General features: G+C 39.0%; 1 long non-coding RNA gene across 4 annotated transcripts in view; it reads right to left on the minus strand.

Moving 5' to 3' along the window:
• Positions 1–2445: 2445 nt before the first annotated feature.
• LOC139828603 (uncharacterized) overlaps positions 2446–15461 on the minus strand; it is a 43149-nt gene continuing 30133 nt past the window's right edge. For all 4 annotated transcript variants that reach the window (XR_011740405.1, XR_011740404.1, XR_011740403.1 and 1 more), the window contains one exon: positions 2446–2822. This is a non-coding gene — a long non-coding RNA (uncharacterized lncRNA). The remainder of the gene's footprint in view (positions 2823–15461) is intronic.

A 15461-nucleotide genomic window follows, 5' to 3' on the forward strand; every position in this document is an offset into this window, starting at 1 on the left:
TCTCAAATGAAAAGAAATCCAGTCTTGCTGAACTGAAATGTGATCATTCAGATGGCATTTTTATCAGCTCATTCATTTAAAACTCAATTTAATGCTATGTTAGAAACTTTACCTTGGAAAATGCTAATGTGCATGTGCAACCTGGCTCGCAGGAGCAGACCCATGAGCAGATCTGTAGAAGTTGTCCCCTGTGGGGAACCCACAACCACACATTGTAAATCGAGGCACAGATTCACTCATTCAGCTTTAGGCAGATCACCAAGGTACTGAAGACTATAAAAGGCATCTTACCTGCTTGTGCAAGATGTGGATTCAGCCCCGTTGTCCTTGACAGTGGCCAAAAGTGAAGGTCTGGGAATTAGTGCAGGAAAGCAGCAAATGTTAGTGATATTTACCCAGGAAACTCTGCAAGCCTCCAAATATTTGCACTCTCTGTTAGCAGTCCTTGCTGGATCTCTCTTCTGTGAACTTCTTCGGTTGCCCACTGAATTCCGATAAAGCATCAATAATACCTGCAGCACATGGGCTCCTAGCAGGTAATGCTGGGCTACACACTGCATGCAGAACCCCGATGGTTTCCTCCAAGGCTATGCATGTTGCCTTCATCTAATGCCCACACTTTTGGTATCAGAAAAAATAGTGGCGACTCCTTTCTCTTTGTGGCAGTCATGACCCTTTTTCATACGTTCTCTGCATTAACTTTTTGGCAAGCTGAAGAATATAGCCTTTGTAGCTGTTTCTTCTGTAAAGGACATGAAGTCAAGACTCCAGGCATCTGAGGCTGCTCCCCTTTTCCCTGAAGGGTGTTCACACACCTTCACCTTGTATTTAAGGATTCACCTTGTACGGGCTGCATAATTCTCCAAATATTTCTGCCCTTTTTTTTTTTTTTCTTTTTTTCCCCAGCAGAACAAGGGTGTCTAATCTAAGACTTAATTTAGTTGCCAGGCTGACATTTCAAAGGAGAAAGAGTTATATACATTTCTACTAAATTTATCAGGTGAAGATCTGAGTGGTTTTGTTTAGTGAGACGGAGAAATTCATGCTATTAATGGTTGATATTTGACAGTGGTGTCATTTCATTACATGAAATGAGAAAACAGAGCCAGTTCATTATGAAAATAGTGAAAGTTATAATAAGGCCAATATAGGCTGAATCCTACAAGTGAATGTAGTGAATGTAATGTATGAAAATGCAACATCAAAGAAAGATGAGCAGGGAATGGAAGGCAGAGAAACATGTAATGAGCCGAGTCAGACTGAAGTCTAAAATAATTGGTTAAGGATTAGAGCACTTGGGAAATGTTATCCTGCAGTAGAAGTAGAAAGTGGATTGAAAGGAATGGGACCCAGTCAATCTGTAACCACGTTATAAAGAAGAGAATAATCTCCTGCATTTTTTAGGTAGAGAAGCTGAGGCTCTGACCAGAGGTAGCAGTTGCCTCACCTGGAGCAGCTCGCCTTGATCTGGGACCAGGCCCGACCTGCCTCTTCTTTGCCCAGAAGCCTCTTTAAATATTTTTCATATTAACTCTGGAGCTAGAGAGAAGTTAATAAACTGTCAGTGTGAAATTATTAATCCTCTTAATGGCAAAGGGTTTGTGGCCCAATATAAGTTCTTGCTGTTTGTGCAGTGTTTGTGCAGTGTTAAATGTGTCACTTGATCAATGGCGCTCTGATGATTTATTAACATCATGCTGCCAATGAGAACTCATGCTGAAACTTAAGATGGATCAAACTTAATTTTAAAATACTGAAGGGAATATCATATCTTTCCAGGACTTATAGTACTGATTGTAGATTTATCATATATTAACACAGAAAGCAAAATACATCTGAAAAATAAGGAATATATCTCTTTCACCGGTTCAAAGCACTGCCAAGAGCACTAGTAGCAAACTTGTGTTTTATCATGTTTTCTTGCAATTCCACAGAAATGGTTTGATATAACAGTGTCATAAGCAATCCCTATGTTGTGTATTAAGTAACTTTGTTTTTTCAAAGAGAGGAAAACACCTATATCTAATTCCACTTGAATATGAGTACATTGCTTTCACATTTCAATGAAAACAATCCAAATGGCATGAAGTCCTTAGTGAACAAAATGTAAGTATTATTAAAACAGCTGAAATAAACCACTGCAAAATGTATTTTCCATTTCTCATGAAATATTCACAATGCAACACTGCCATACTTACAATCATTATTTCTAAAATTTGATTCACAATTTATGCCTCACTTAGAGTCATACTGTACCCACCTAATACAGATTTATTTACAAACTGTCTGATATACCAAGAGATTATGTTGTTCTCCTCTCCCATTATATATACATATGTGAGCTGGACTGCAGGGGAAACTGGTTCATAAGCAATTACCAGGCACTGAAAATCATATAGGAGACCAAGCAGAGTTTGTATTAAGAGGATTTTATTATTTGCGCTATCAACTTTGGTGTATTTTTACAGTTCAGGTCCATACCTTTAAAATATATGTACATAGTAAAGAGAATTGTATAAGGATCCTGAAGCCATACATTTACATGAAAAGACAATGTACTCTCCGGCTCCCTGATACATGTATCAGATTATATTAACATATTGTATTCTGTGAGGCTGCATGCACGTCTCGGACATCAGGGAGTTTTCCATAATTCTAGGATACAGATGTCCATGAAGGCAGCAAAATTTAGACTTCCCAAGTCAGCTTCAGTGGCTTTTCATGCCCTTGTAATGAAAATTAGCACTGAGTTATTGTTTGTCATCAGAGACCTACTCCACCAGTGATGCAAACAGGATACTTTTCCCACTGCTAGTTTTGCTCTGTATAGACAAGGAGAAAATAAATTTAAATTAGAGAAAGAGATCAAAACATACCGGAAAAGCTCTAGAAAAATTTCTGGAAGAATCTGGGGTTTATATTGAAGTTTTGAGGCAGATTAATTCATTTACACTGGTTTGGCTTGATGGATTGTCCATCATGGGAACATAATATGCCTCTGCTGAAGATTTTGGCCCCATCTAATTTTTAAGTCTAATGTAGACCATGAGAAGTCTGGCCCCAAGCACTGTCCCAATATTCCAGAATTCCCAAGGTCTGAACATTTTTTTTGAGTGATCTACGCAGGTTTTCATGTGGATGCAAGGCTTTTCATATGGAGATCTGTTCCAAAGAAGGTTAAGATACTGACTTACTATGTAGACATAGCTGCTAAGGCTTAAAAAAAAAAATAATCAGAGAATACAGAAGTATCATTTAAAAGTTGAAAATTATTTAGTACCAAATATCTAGCTCCTTATGCAACCGATTGCTACCTTATACCACATAAAATACAGTAGAACAGTTCAGGTCGATCTGCAGGCACTATAACTCCTACTTCAATTCTATCTAAATACCCAAACTAATAAATTATGGTGAGTGATCTTTGCTTTTTAACTGTCATTCCAAGTCCATTTGCCTTTCTAATGCATTTTGAAAAAGATAAATGTTCAACAGTTAAGCTGCACATAAGCTTCTTGCTCTTTTATATTATTTCCTATAAATAAAAATATAAATGCTTGCGGTCATGCAATTTGATCTTTGAGTACATGGTACTATAAATCTAGTCATGATCCATTTACCTTGAAAATAAATATGACCTTTTCTTTTGAGATGCAGGACAAAAAGGTTCTTTCTTAAGGACATAAACACCTAATAATCAGAATAGTTACTTAGCCAGTAAAGTAAAGCCATTGCTTCTGGGTACTACCTGGACACATGCTCTCCATACCAAGCAGAAAGCAAACTCTTAGACAGAACATTTGGTGGGATGGAACTGTGCTATCATCAGCCCAGAATGCCACACCAGCATCAACTGGTGCTTTATCCTTATTTCAGGCCAACTTGCCCTCTGTACATCTTTCCTCATTTTTTTTTTGCTATTCCAGTTCTTTGCCCTGCAGCTTTTCTTGTCTTCTGCATTTACCTTTTCTATCACAATAACATCAAAGCTCCATTTCTTATCTTCCAGTGCCTCTGCTGCCCTGCAAATCACTCCCCTGTAAGTTCATTCTCTTCAGAGTGGTGGTTTTGTCACTCAGGATGCCCCTTTGTCTCAAAGTCTGTCATTTTCTGTAGTAAACCCCGAGGAAAACTATGAATTTCCTATATATGCCATAGGAAAGGTCTCTGGTTCCTTTGCCATTTTTTGTGTGTGTACCATATTATATGGTTGTGACAATATCAGTATATATACTGTGGAATCACCGCATCACAGGAAATTCCTTAAGTTATAACCAGCACCTACCTCCATAACATTAAAATGACATGAGTTCTTTGACTTTAGCCATTGCCATTTGTCTGCCACTGCAGATGTGACATTCTGAGTGTTTAATATGTTAAACACATTAACACCAGTTTCTGTCTACATAGCCTTACACAGAGATCTTTACTTTCCATGCATAGAGGTGTCTAAGGTAAAAGTTAAAAAAAAAAAAAAAAAAAAAAAGAAAAAGATAAGAAAGAACTTTTATGAACGGGATCAAATAGATATTATATAGACAAATGTCTGTATTCTGTGTCAATTACTTACTCTATTTTGAACTTATGTCCTCTGCTTCACAATTGAAACTATTCTTTCCCTTTTACTGAAGTTTCCAAAATATAGTCTTCATCAACATTGATTCAACATATCATCATCTAAAACAAGCTGATAAAGCTGGTATTTATATCTATCAGGGGACTGACTACAGATGATGGCAATGACCATCTCAAAAGGTATAATTCTCTGCCACAGTATATATCAGCATTTTTCTTAATTATTTCTGACATTTTACCTATTACTCCAAGGACTTTCTCAGAGGGCGGAAATAAAGGGGAAAAATGGTTTTTGTGCCACAGATGAAGAAATACATCTTCTGTAAGTAATTCCCAAAAGAAATCTTGGAAATCTTATGGGGTCAGGAAAGAGGCAAGAAAGTAGCATTTGTCACTCTTGCTGGATTGGTCATCTAAACTTACAGTTGCACTAAAGCTGGGTGACTTATCTGCCACCCCTTAGGCAAGAAGAAAAGTGAGGATAAAGAAGTATAGGGAAAAAAAAAGAGCATTGTGAAGGTGTCATCTAGAAAGCTGCCTGAAGTTGTTGATCTTCCAGCTGTTTATATCCTGTTTCCCCATAGCTGATGTCCATTCACTTTTGTTATTAGAAATCACACTTAGCAAAAATGAAGAACCATACAGCTGAGGTTATGGCAAGGATAAAAGTTTACCAAGTTTAGGACCAGCAAATAATGTCTCAGAGTGACTGGGAGAAAAATTTTCCAGCTGAAAAGCTGTACAGATGCAATAAGAATAGCCAATGACCACCATCTACAGAGAATACTGAGGTAGAATAAGTGACAGGCAGCCTGCAAAACCAAAAGATGCCTTTACAAAAGCATGTGAAAAAGCTTGTTACAAGTCACTGCTTTTGACATGAGTGTGATGCAGAATGGACAACTGGGTTATGAAGAGCAACTTGTCATATAGCCCTAGAGAAATTTCAAGCACAGTTGGCTGTTCAGTTTAATGACACCATTATTCAACTCAAGTAAGTAAAACAGGCTATAGCAGACAGGAGCTTCCTGTTCATATCTTAAAAACCTGCATATACTGCAGCTGTCCCAGAGCAATACACAAAGAACTCATCATCTGGTTTCCAGCCTTAGAGCTGCTTTCTGTATAAATAATCACTCACCCTTTGAATCCTCCAGCACACCATGTTGATGACCCACCAGCATGAGCATGGTGAGCAAAACATGAGTTTCACATAGCTATTCAACCTATTTTATCTTGCATTACACAGATACAAATTAAGCTAACAGCACTCCGTGGAAACTCATTTGCACAGAAATGCATTGCTAGGTCTCACAGTGTTTCTGACATGGGTTGCTTAGGACATTCCAGGAGCATGCGAATTATTGTGTATTTAACAGAATGAAACATGTATCTTTCAGATATTCACTAGTTGGTTGGTTTGTCCTTAATCTATGCTCAATCAGAATTGAAAATGCCTTTTTGTTCCTCTACTTCTGGTGTTGGCTACATGGTGGCCTGTCTTTAAGAAGGCATTTACTGCCTACCTCTAAGAGATAGAAGAGGAAGGGTGAGTGATTTTCATGCTCTGGCACTCATTGTAGGCTGTTTAATTTGTCAGGACTACTAGGCCATGGTTTTGTGCTTTGACAGGTTTTTGTTATTCCTGCTAATCCCATTTCTGTTGTGTAATGTGCGTGGCAGCATCTGGTGACAACAGAATAGAACACCTAATTGTGAATGAATACAGAGCGCCCTGTTCTGCCACATTGCCTGTTGCACTATTTTTGCATTTTTACGGCTGAGGGTGGGCTTCCAGGAGCTGCAAAGCAGACAGCCCATCGTTGTAATCAAATTTGCCATTTGCATGTGTGTGTGCTCAGCAGCCTTCGTATTTCTACGGCCCCCAGGATTCCCCAAGTTTGGCTATCACGCTCCCACATCTGAGTGGAGAGGATGATCATATGTATTTATTAAACAATCTCCCTTTAACTATTAAGTCACAACAGAAAAAAAAAAATTATGTAAAGGGCATTTAGATGTCATTAAAAGTAGCAGAATGTGAGGTGGCCCAATACAGAACCTTCACAGCTGTTGCTGCCCTCACCCATACAATGTTTTCATTCACTGCTGCCCAGCTGCTGCCTTTAGTTCTCCTCTCCATCTGGGCATCTGTATTTTCAGCTCCAACCCATCAGGATTTGCCAGTGGTTCACTGGCTCTAGATCCTATTCCACTTTGCCACTTGATGTGTAGTAGGTGTAGTGAGCAAGCCTAAGAGCTACAGGCTATGCTCAGCATTGCTCCTATAGCCAAGCTTAGCACTTTGGAGGATTATGGCACACTGGCCAATGTTCCCAAAATGCAAGACTAGACTATCTATTTTTAAACAGTGGTCTTGTAGATTTTTGAGGAAAGAGTTCAGCTGAATGTCTCTAAAACCTTACTCTGCCCTGGTGAGACCACATCTGGAATATTGTGTCCAGTTCTGGGCCTCTCAGTTCAAGGAGGACAGGGAACTGCTGGAGAGGGTCCAGCGTAGGGCAACAAAGATGATGGAGTGGAGCATCTCCCTTATGAGGAAAGGCTGAGGAAGCTGGGTCTCTTTAGCTTGGAGAAGAGGAGACGGAGGGGTGACCTTATTAATGTTTACAGATACATAAAGGATGAGTGTCACGAGAACGGAGCCAGGACAAGGGGTAATGGGTTCAAACTGGAGCACAAGAGGTTCCACTTAAATATGAGAAGAAACTTCTTCTCAGTAAGGGTAACAGAACACTGGAACAGGCTGCCCAGGGAGGTTGTGGAGTCTCCTCCTCTGGAGACATTAAAAACCTGCCTAGATGCCTTCCTGTGTAACCTTATCTAGTTGTTCCTGCTCCAGCAGGGGGATTGGACTAAAAGATCTTTCGAGGTCCCTTCCAATCCCGAACATTCTGTGATTCTGTGAAAACCTCCTAAGAGAAGATTACTGATTTAATCAAAAGTTTATACAGGCATTCTCCTGGTATGGTACTGATCAGATGCCTTTGTCTGTGTGTAACCTAAACTGGTTCCAGCTAATATCAATATTGTAACTTAACACCGTCATTTATGATGAGAAGTGTTGAAAAACACCCTTTTACAAGAAGCTTGTTTCACTGTTGACAAGTGGTGTCATACAGACAGCCGAAATATCAATAGATCAGAGCAGTATTCAATTTGACAAAATGGACCAAGGCTATTATTTTCTAGAACATAGGTATTTTGAATAGACTCATAAGCCTTTCTGACAAGAGGACTTCACATATTTTTCAGCTTAGATTCTCGTCGGTCACAAGCATTAGTACTGCAAAACAAGAAGGACAAAATTCACTTCTCACATCAATCTTGCAGAAACTTTCAAAAGATTAATTAAAATAAAGCTCTAAAACACCAGAGATCTGAAGTATATGAATGACAACATCAAAAAGAAAAACTTTAAGGAAGGTGTCCAGAATTTTCAATTAAAATGCAAGCTTCAATTTTCCCCCGCTAACAGTTGGTACAATTTTCCTGCCAGTAAACAACAGAGCTCTTCTGTATTTACCACAATAACATAGAATCAAAACATGAAACCTGTTGGATGTGGCAACCAAAAAAAGATCTAAAGCTGGTATAAAATTTAACAGATTACTCATACATTTTTCTAACTACTCTGTATTATAGGATGTGGAATTTACTAAATTTAAAAAAGGTGGTCAAATAATGCAGTAAATATGAAAGCAGTTTCAGGACTGAAGCATGAAGCAGCATTCAATCCACATACGAAACTAAGATCTTGTCTTATGCTTTCTCGTGTCTGCTACAGTTCAATTCTAAACCGAGTTCTAAGGAAAAATAAGACAGTGTGAAAGCAAAAATATTTATGTATGCTATGCATACAAAATAGACAACCAAGGGAGAAATGTTCCTCCTTATCAAAGACTTGTATTAGATGCATCCTTCTTCTAAGAATCTGTGGACAAGTTCCCCAGAAAATATGCCTTTCATCAACTATGGGAGCTGTTATTCGTTATCATCATCTGTTTATAATCAATGAGAACAGTTGGATGCTCAGCACTCTTGAAAATTGAACCAATTATTTAGGTCAGTAGTTTTTAACCTTTTTCTATTTGTGGACTCTTAAGCATTTTCCAGTGGATGTGAGGCACTGTTAGATATTTTGCTTATGTGGGTAGCTGTCACTTTCTTTGGCACTTGCAAGAAACTGTCTAGAATTTATCTCTTCTCCTTTCATACCTTACAGAAATACTCTCAGACTCCAAGCTGAAAAAACCCCAAGCCACATTAGTCAAATATATACATTTTTGCCTAAGTTAAAAAAGGAGGCTACCTGAATCCAAGTGTTTTTTAAGCACCTTGGTAAACTATGCAAGTAAAATTTCTCAGTTTGTGTCTAGAAGTCCATGTTACTTTGATTACAACCCATGAAAGGTACAGTTCTGCAGACATTGCTCTCCACTGGCACAAGCAGGTTCTGCTCTGCCTTAGCCCTACCAATTCCTCCATGGGCCTCCCTCATGTGTCAGCCCAAGTTTCTTTTTTGATCAATGAACTGTGCTGTGGGACCAAGAGTGATCAGGTAGGGATGAGCATCTTTAGCTCAAAATTGCTACCAAAAAGTACTGTGCTCCAAAAGCATTGTTTGTGCTACAGATATCAAGAAAAATTTAAGTATGGTTTTGAGCAGAGAGGGAGAGAGAAGAGCAGAGACAAGCAAGGGATGGCATGGACACCTTTAATTTGGTCATAACAACATAAATTAAAACATTGCAGTTACATCCATCATTTGACTTCAGTTCTCAAGTGTACATTAGAACAAATGCAAGATGGACTGAGACTGCCTTGGGAAGGAGCTCTGGCTGAGTTCTGACCACAGCTAGCTTCTGGAGATACATCCCACCATCGCTGGTGACCAGTAACAGCAGAAACTGCCCCTGAAACATGCACCACGTGTGAGGATTGTTCTGCTCACATAGAGCATTGTGTCAAAGGAGAACTGCTACAGCAAATCCAAGCATTTATGGTCACACACTTTTATAAGACCTTAAAACATTTCTAATGTGATTTTACTATTTATTATAATTACTAGGATAACAGCAATTATGTATATATGACTGTATCTCCATTAGATCGTGGTACTGCAGACATATTTTGACAGTCAACGTGAGAAAAACAGGAAGAGTCACATTTAACAAAGCAGACTCTCAGGTTTCTCAGCCTCTGGCTTTAGCTTAGGCAACCAAAGAGTGCACCTAGGTCATCTCTGTGGAGGCTTTGGTAACCCCTAACACAAACCCTCTGGGAAATGCTTTGTACCAACAAACTCATTTCACATGTTGGAAGTCACCAAATAACTGACAAAGTAGTTTAACAGTAACTACTGAAAAGTTGCATGAAATAAAAGCAAGGTGGGGAGGAGGGAAGACCCTTTCTGTTTTTAAGGAAAAAAAAACCTTTAGGTCTGACTACTGTATTTAAATTAAATCTATTTGCTTTTTGCACAGTTCGAATAGATGCTTTTTAATTATTGCTATTTGTTTAAGATATTGTTGTATGCCCCCGAAGATTTAAACTGAATAAATTTAATTCCTTTAAAATCTTCTTCAGCTACAGGCAATACAGTAAGAAGCCCCATAGGTATGGCAGTAAAAATAACCATAAAGGCATAAGCATTTAAATGAGGAGACCATGGAATATGTCCCACTAGACCAGGAAAAAAAAAAAAAAAGGAAAAAAAAGGGAAGGGAGAGGAGAGAAGAGGGGAGGAGAGGGGAGGAGAGGGGAGAGGGGAGAGGAGAGAGGAGAGAGGAGAAAGGAGAGGAGGAGGAGAGGAGAGGAGGAGGAGAGGAGGAGAGGAGGAGGAGAGGAGGAGAGGAGGAGGAGAGGAGGAGAGGGGAGTGGGGAGGGGAGGGGAGGGGAGGGGAGGGGAGGGGAGGGGAGGGGAGGGGAGAGGAGGGGAGAGGGGAGGGGAGGGGAGAGGGGAGGGGGGAGAGGGGAGAGGGGAGAGGGGAGAGGGGAGAGGGGAGAGGGGAGAGGGGAGAGGGGAGAGGGGAGAAAAAAAGCTATGTGTTTTGGAGACACAAGAACCAAACCATGAAACACACAGTTGAAACATTTAGGATGACTGTGAAAAAGGTCTATGTTCACTTGTTAAGGAATGCACTAAGGCAGACTAAAGCATATGAATGGCCCTTTCACAGGTCATAGATTCTATTCAGTTCTTGGACATTGTTATTATCCAACAGAAATAGATGGGCCTAATTAATATTCTGAACATACCTGAGGGAACATTCTTAAGGAAATCATCCTCTGGTGGTTTAGGTTTGTTGTGTTTTGGGAGTTTAGGTTTTTGCTGCGGTTTCATGATGCTATGTGCTTTTTGGTTTTGTTTTTAACAAACATCAGAGGTTACAAATAGCATCTGGTTAATAAACTACAAACATGAATTTGGTGTTAAAAGTTTAATAAAGAGTCTACTTCTGAATATATTTGTTTATGCAAAGACTTGGATTTTTTTTTTTTTAATTTTAGTAAACAGTTTTGCCATGTAGATTAAAGCTGAACTGCACAGTCATTTCGCAAGCAATTATATTCTTGGCACTTTTCTGAACATAATATAACAATTACCACAGCAACTGCATTTTTATCAGAGCACTCCAAGCATGCAGCAGGTTAACACCAGTGTTCAGCAACTTTAGATAATATTTCTAAGATGCTAATGTTTAGCCAATTTCAAATGAGCAGCTAGCTTCTGATATGAACTGAGCTCTGGTCTTTTAAGATAATGTGGTTATATGGGCCCCGATCTATAGGGGGGGCTACTGTCCCCCCTACAAAATCTCATTAAACTTGAGGGAGCCTGTGCAAGCAAATCCGAGTGCAGGGCTAGCTCCACGGCAAGAAAGATGAGCTCTCATGACAGAGTTACCTTTCCAGGGGGTATAACACGCTGCACAGGTGGGTGAGGATCTCAGCTCTGCCGCTTCCTGATATGGGGTGAGCCTTCCCCTCGTGCAGCTTGTCCATTTGCATCCTGACCTTTGGAAAGCACGAGCTCTTCACTGAGTGTCTCATACTAACCGCTGCCCTAAAATGATGTTATTATTAATCTAATCTACACTGGATTTTAAAGATAAGCAGTTTGGTTTCAGTATTTTGCTGAGAAATCTCAAAAATAATAACCCATTTTTTGAGGCTTAGTTCCCCTCACTGCTGACCCTTGTGGGAGTTTTGCTGTTGACTTCACAGAAAGCAGAAGCAGGCCCAGAAAACGGATAATTGTCCAAAGTTATCTGAGCTGTATCACTGCATTTTGAATTCAGGACACCGCTTCAATTACAGCAACTTGGTGTTCTCATCTTAAATGTCTGGATGGCATGCAAATATAGATAAAAGTAGATGACTAATTATCACATCTATTCTCAAGGCATGCATGGAGGGAGGTAGTAAAGAGGAGGGGAAGTTTGTGGGTTACTCCCACACATAAATCCTCTATGTGTCAATGGGTGAATAGACACTACTTTAATCTATTGTGCAAAGCTGTTTTATAACAACAATAAGCTGAAACAGAGAAGAAACTATATTAGAAAGGCAGATATCAAAATACATCACTACTAAAATGCCTGCAGGTAATCAAGTAATTCAGTCCTGTAGTACACCCAGAAACAAGAGTCAAGTGTTTTGTACACAAACCTTAATATGGCATACATGGAAAAAAAAAATCCCATTGAAATAAATAGACCTATTCATTTCTAAGACAGTGAAAAAGAGACGAAGTTTCTTTGTCTTGCCACTTTAGAGCCCCTTGATAGCATTTTCCTTTTTTATTGTCTTTTAGATATAGATGCCCCTCTGCTTAACTATCACCAAAGCTACTAGTAACAAATACCTAAATATATAACAGATGCATAAGTGCATCTTGGGATAAATACATTATGGACAATTAACTGTCATCATACTCCTCAATTACATTTTCACCCGCTCCTGTAGTGTACACCTGTGGCTTGTTAGTAATGCAATAAGTGTTGTAAAGCAACTCCAAGGTTCAAAGGTAGCTCTGCAAAAATCTGTTTTCCTGTTTTCTTAAATGTGCATTACGTGAATGTGGAAACAGAGAAACAAATACAAGGAAAAAAGAACACTACCTTTTCTTTCACCAGACAGCACTGTTGATCAAGTGAAAATTTTTCGTTTTCCTATTACATCACATAGGAAAAATCATTTGCATGAAATATTGGGCCTGATTCTGGTTTCACTAATGTAGGAATCAACCCAGAAGACTAACAACCAAAACTCACTTTGGACACTTTGTTGCATTATTTTAAATACCACATTTTTTCGTATGTGAGGGGTTGATATAATCATAATAAACAGCATTTGAGAAAATTTTGTAGTGCACATCACCTTTGGTCAAAAGTAAAAGAACTTGTTAGAAGCACAAGTAAAACTGATACCTGTCTAGGCTACAGTATAATTAAGTCTGCAGCTTTGCAAAATGTGAAGTTAAAGTAGCTATTTGATATCCTTACTATAATCACACTTAAATCCATAATAGTTCCTGGAAGGATTATTTGTTATTAAATATGTGAGTGGCATAATTCAGTAGGATCTGTATGTGACATTGATGGAGTATCTATAAAGAAAAATATTAGACAAAAATATACTGTACAAATGGTCTTATAATTGTAGCTAGAAGCAACGCCAGCACAGAAATACTCCTCTTGGTTAATATCCCAATGGCATTAACACATTTATTTTACTGATATGTTTGCTTATGTATTCATCTTGTATTGTCAATATTAAGATTTTATTATTTCTACCCTGCATTTTTCCAATCTTAGTTACTACCTCCCTCTGTTAATACCTCTGGACTGCTGCACTGCTTGTCCAGGGAGGGAAACATTGACAATCAGAGGCTTTCCTGGACAAACAATGGGGTGATCTTTGCAAAAGTGACCATGACTGCTCCACTGACTTCCACTAATTGCTTTAGCAACATGCAAGGAATACCCCAAAATCTCACATGTTGGAGTCCAGATGATTGCCTCCCCATGAGGCTGGCAGCAGCACCTGGGCTGTCAGACTGGGACACCCACCCCCACCTGCTCCACACGTCACGGACTCCACCTCACACCACTGCTGACATCCCTTCTGGATGGTGCACCCAACGTTTCCTGCACCCCACCATGGTCCACCGGGCAAAGCTACTCTCACAGAATTACCTCAACGACCAGGAGGAAATACCATAACGCTTTCTGATTCAAGACTTTCTGCATAGACAGGACGTAACTGCTCATAACTCTGGTGCTGATCCAAGACAAACCAGGCTATTAGGACTTGTCAGTTATATTGTCACTGCTTCCTGTCTGACCTCAGTACTGATGGATTGAATCAGCTGAGTAAAGCTAATCTCACGCCTAGAGTAGAATTTCTTGTTGGCTCAGGGTCGGTGAGATATTTACCTACTCACCAATAAATTTCAGTAGAGGTTCTTAATAATTTTATCCCCCCTTTTTCTTTTCACCACAAGAAAACCTTGTTTTCAAGTCTTCTCATAGCTTTTCTCAGATCATTTATATAAGCAAAAGTCAAAAACTTCATCTGCACAACGAGCAATACTGCCAGCTGACACCTCCAAAGCTTTTGGCAGCTTCCCTTAATTGTGTTGTTTGTTCTTTCCTTGTTTTTTAAATTGTCTGAAAAGCAAAAGTTGAGGGACAGGACAGCGAGGTATTGACAGATATTCAAAAGCTGGATTTTGTTCTATGTCCCAGTGACTTACCTGAGAGACACTGAGAGGCTGAAAGTTGGATTACACAATGAATGAAAAATATTACAGGCATTTATTTATAGACGAGAATGAAATATGTGTGGCCTGACCAACAGTGACTCCAGGATTGTCCAATAGTAACATTTCAATATGTTCAAGCAGTCCTGGGAAGAACTGGGTTAGCTGACTAAATGATAAGAGCAACTGCCCAGTCAGCAAAAGCTGTGATGAGCCATATTGCCTTACTTTACTAAATCCACAGTCTCCAAAGAGTTTAATCACAGCTGGATAACACAAAACCAAATACAAATTGTTTTTCGTAGCAATGGCTGTCAGCTAACTTGCCTTTTTGCACCCACATATGAACAAAATATCATAAAGCAGACCCTAACTGGATACAAGAAAGAGCAGAGACCTAAACAGAAACATTTGAAAACGGTTAGCACTGACCATGGGGAAAATACTTAGCAGAAACCAGAAAGAAAATAATTGTAAAATTCAGGAAAGCCTTTCTGATACATGTTGTATGCAAATCCTCTGATGTTTGGATGCCTCTTGCATGTGTAAAAGTCTTAGAGAGAACCAAAGAGCAGAAAAATGAGTTACAAGGAATAATTCTGCATGATCCAGGAACTGGACTGAATTATCTAATAGGACATTAGATTCTACCAATTTTTTGCTTGAAAGTCTTTTGCTACTTTTACTACAAAGCAGGCTCCATTAAAACCAGATCAAAAGCAAAACGAAAACAACCAAAAAACAACTGTCTTTTCTGCCTTCACTCTTTTTAAAAATTATTTTATTATTAGAAAATCTATCAAGAAGCATCTAACAAAATAAACTGCTTTGCCTTCAGACATTGAACTGCAGTATCACACTTGCAATGCTTTAGGATTCTAACTTCTTTAATGATGATAGGAAACACCCTAATGTCTATTGTCTAAGCACTTCTATTTACTAGACAGGGCAAAATTAGTATCAGTAGCATTTACATTGTTCTATAAATGGTCTGAACAAAATCTAATAACAAATCTGTGGTGTAGTCGGAACTCATCTGTTGTTTGCACATCCTACTTTGCAGATGAGACAGTCTCTAAAGACAGGGTAGGCTGAA

The sequence above is a fragment of the Patagioenas fasciata genome, chromosome 9 (assembly GCF_037038585.1).
Source record: "Patagioenas fasciata isolate bPatFas1 chromosome 9, bPatFas1.hap1, whole genome shotgun sequence".
Taxonomy (NCBI): domain Eukaryota; kingdom Metazoa; phylum Chordata; class Aves; order Columbiformes; family Columbidae; genus Patagioenas; species Patagioenas fasciata.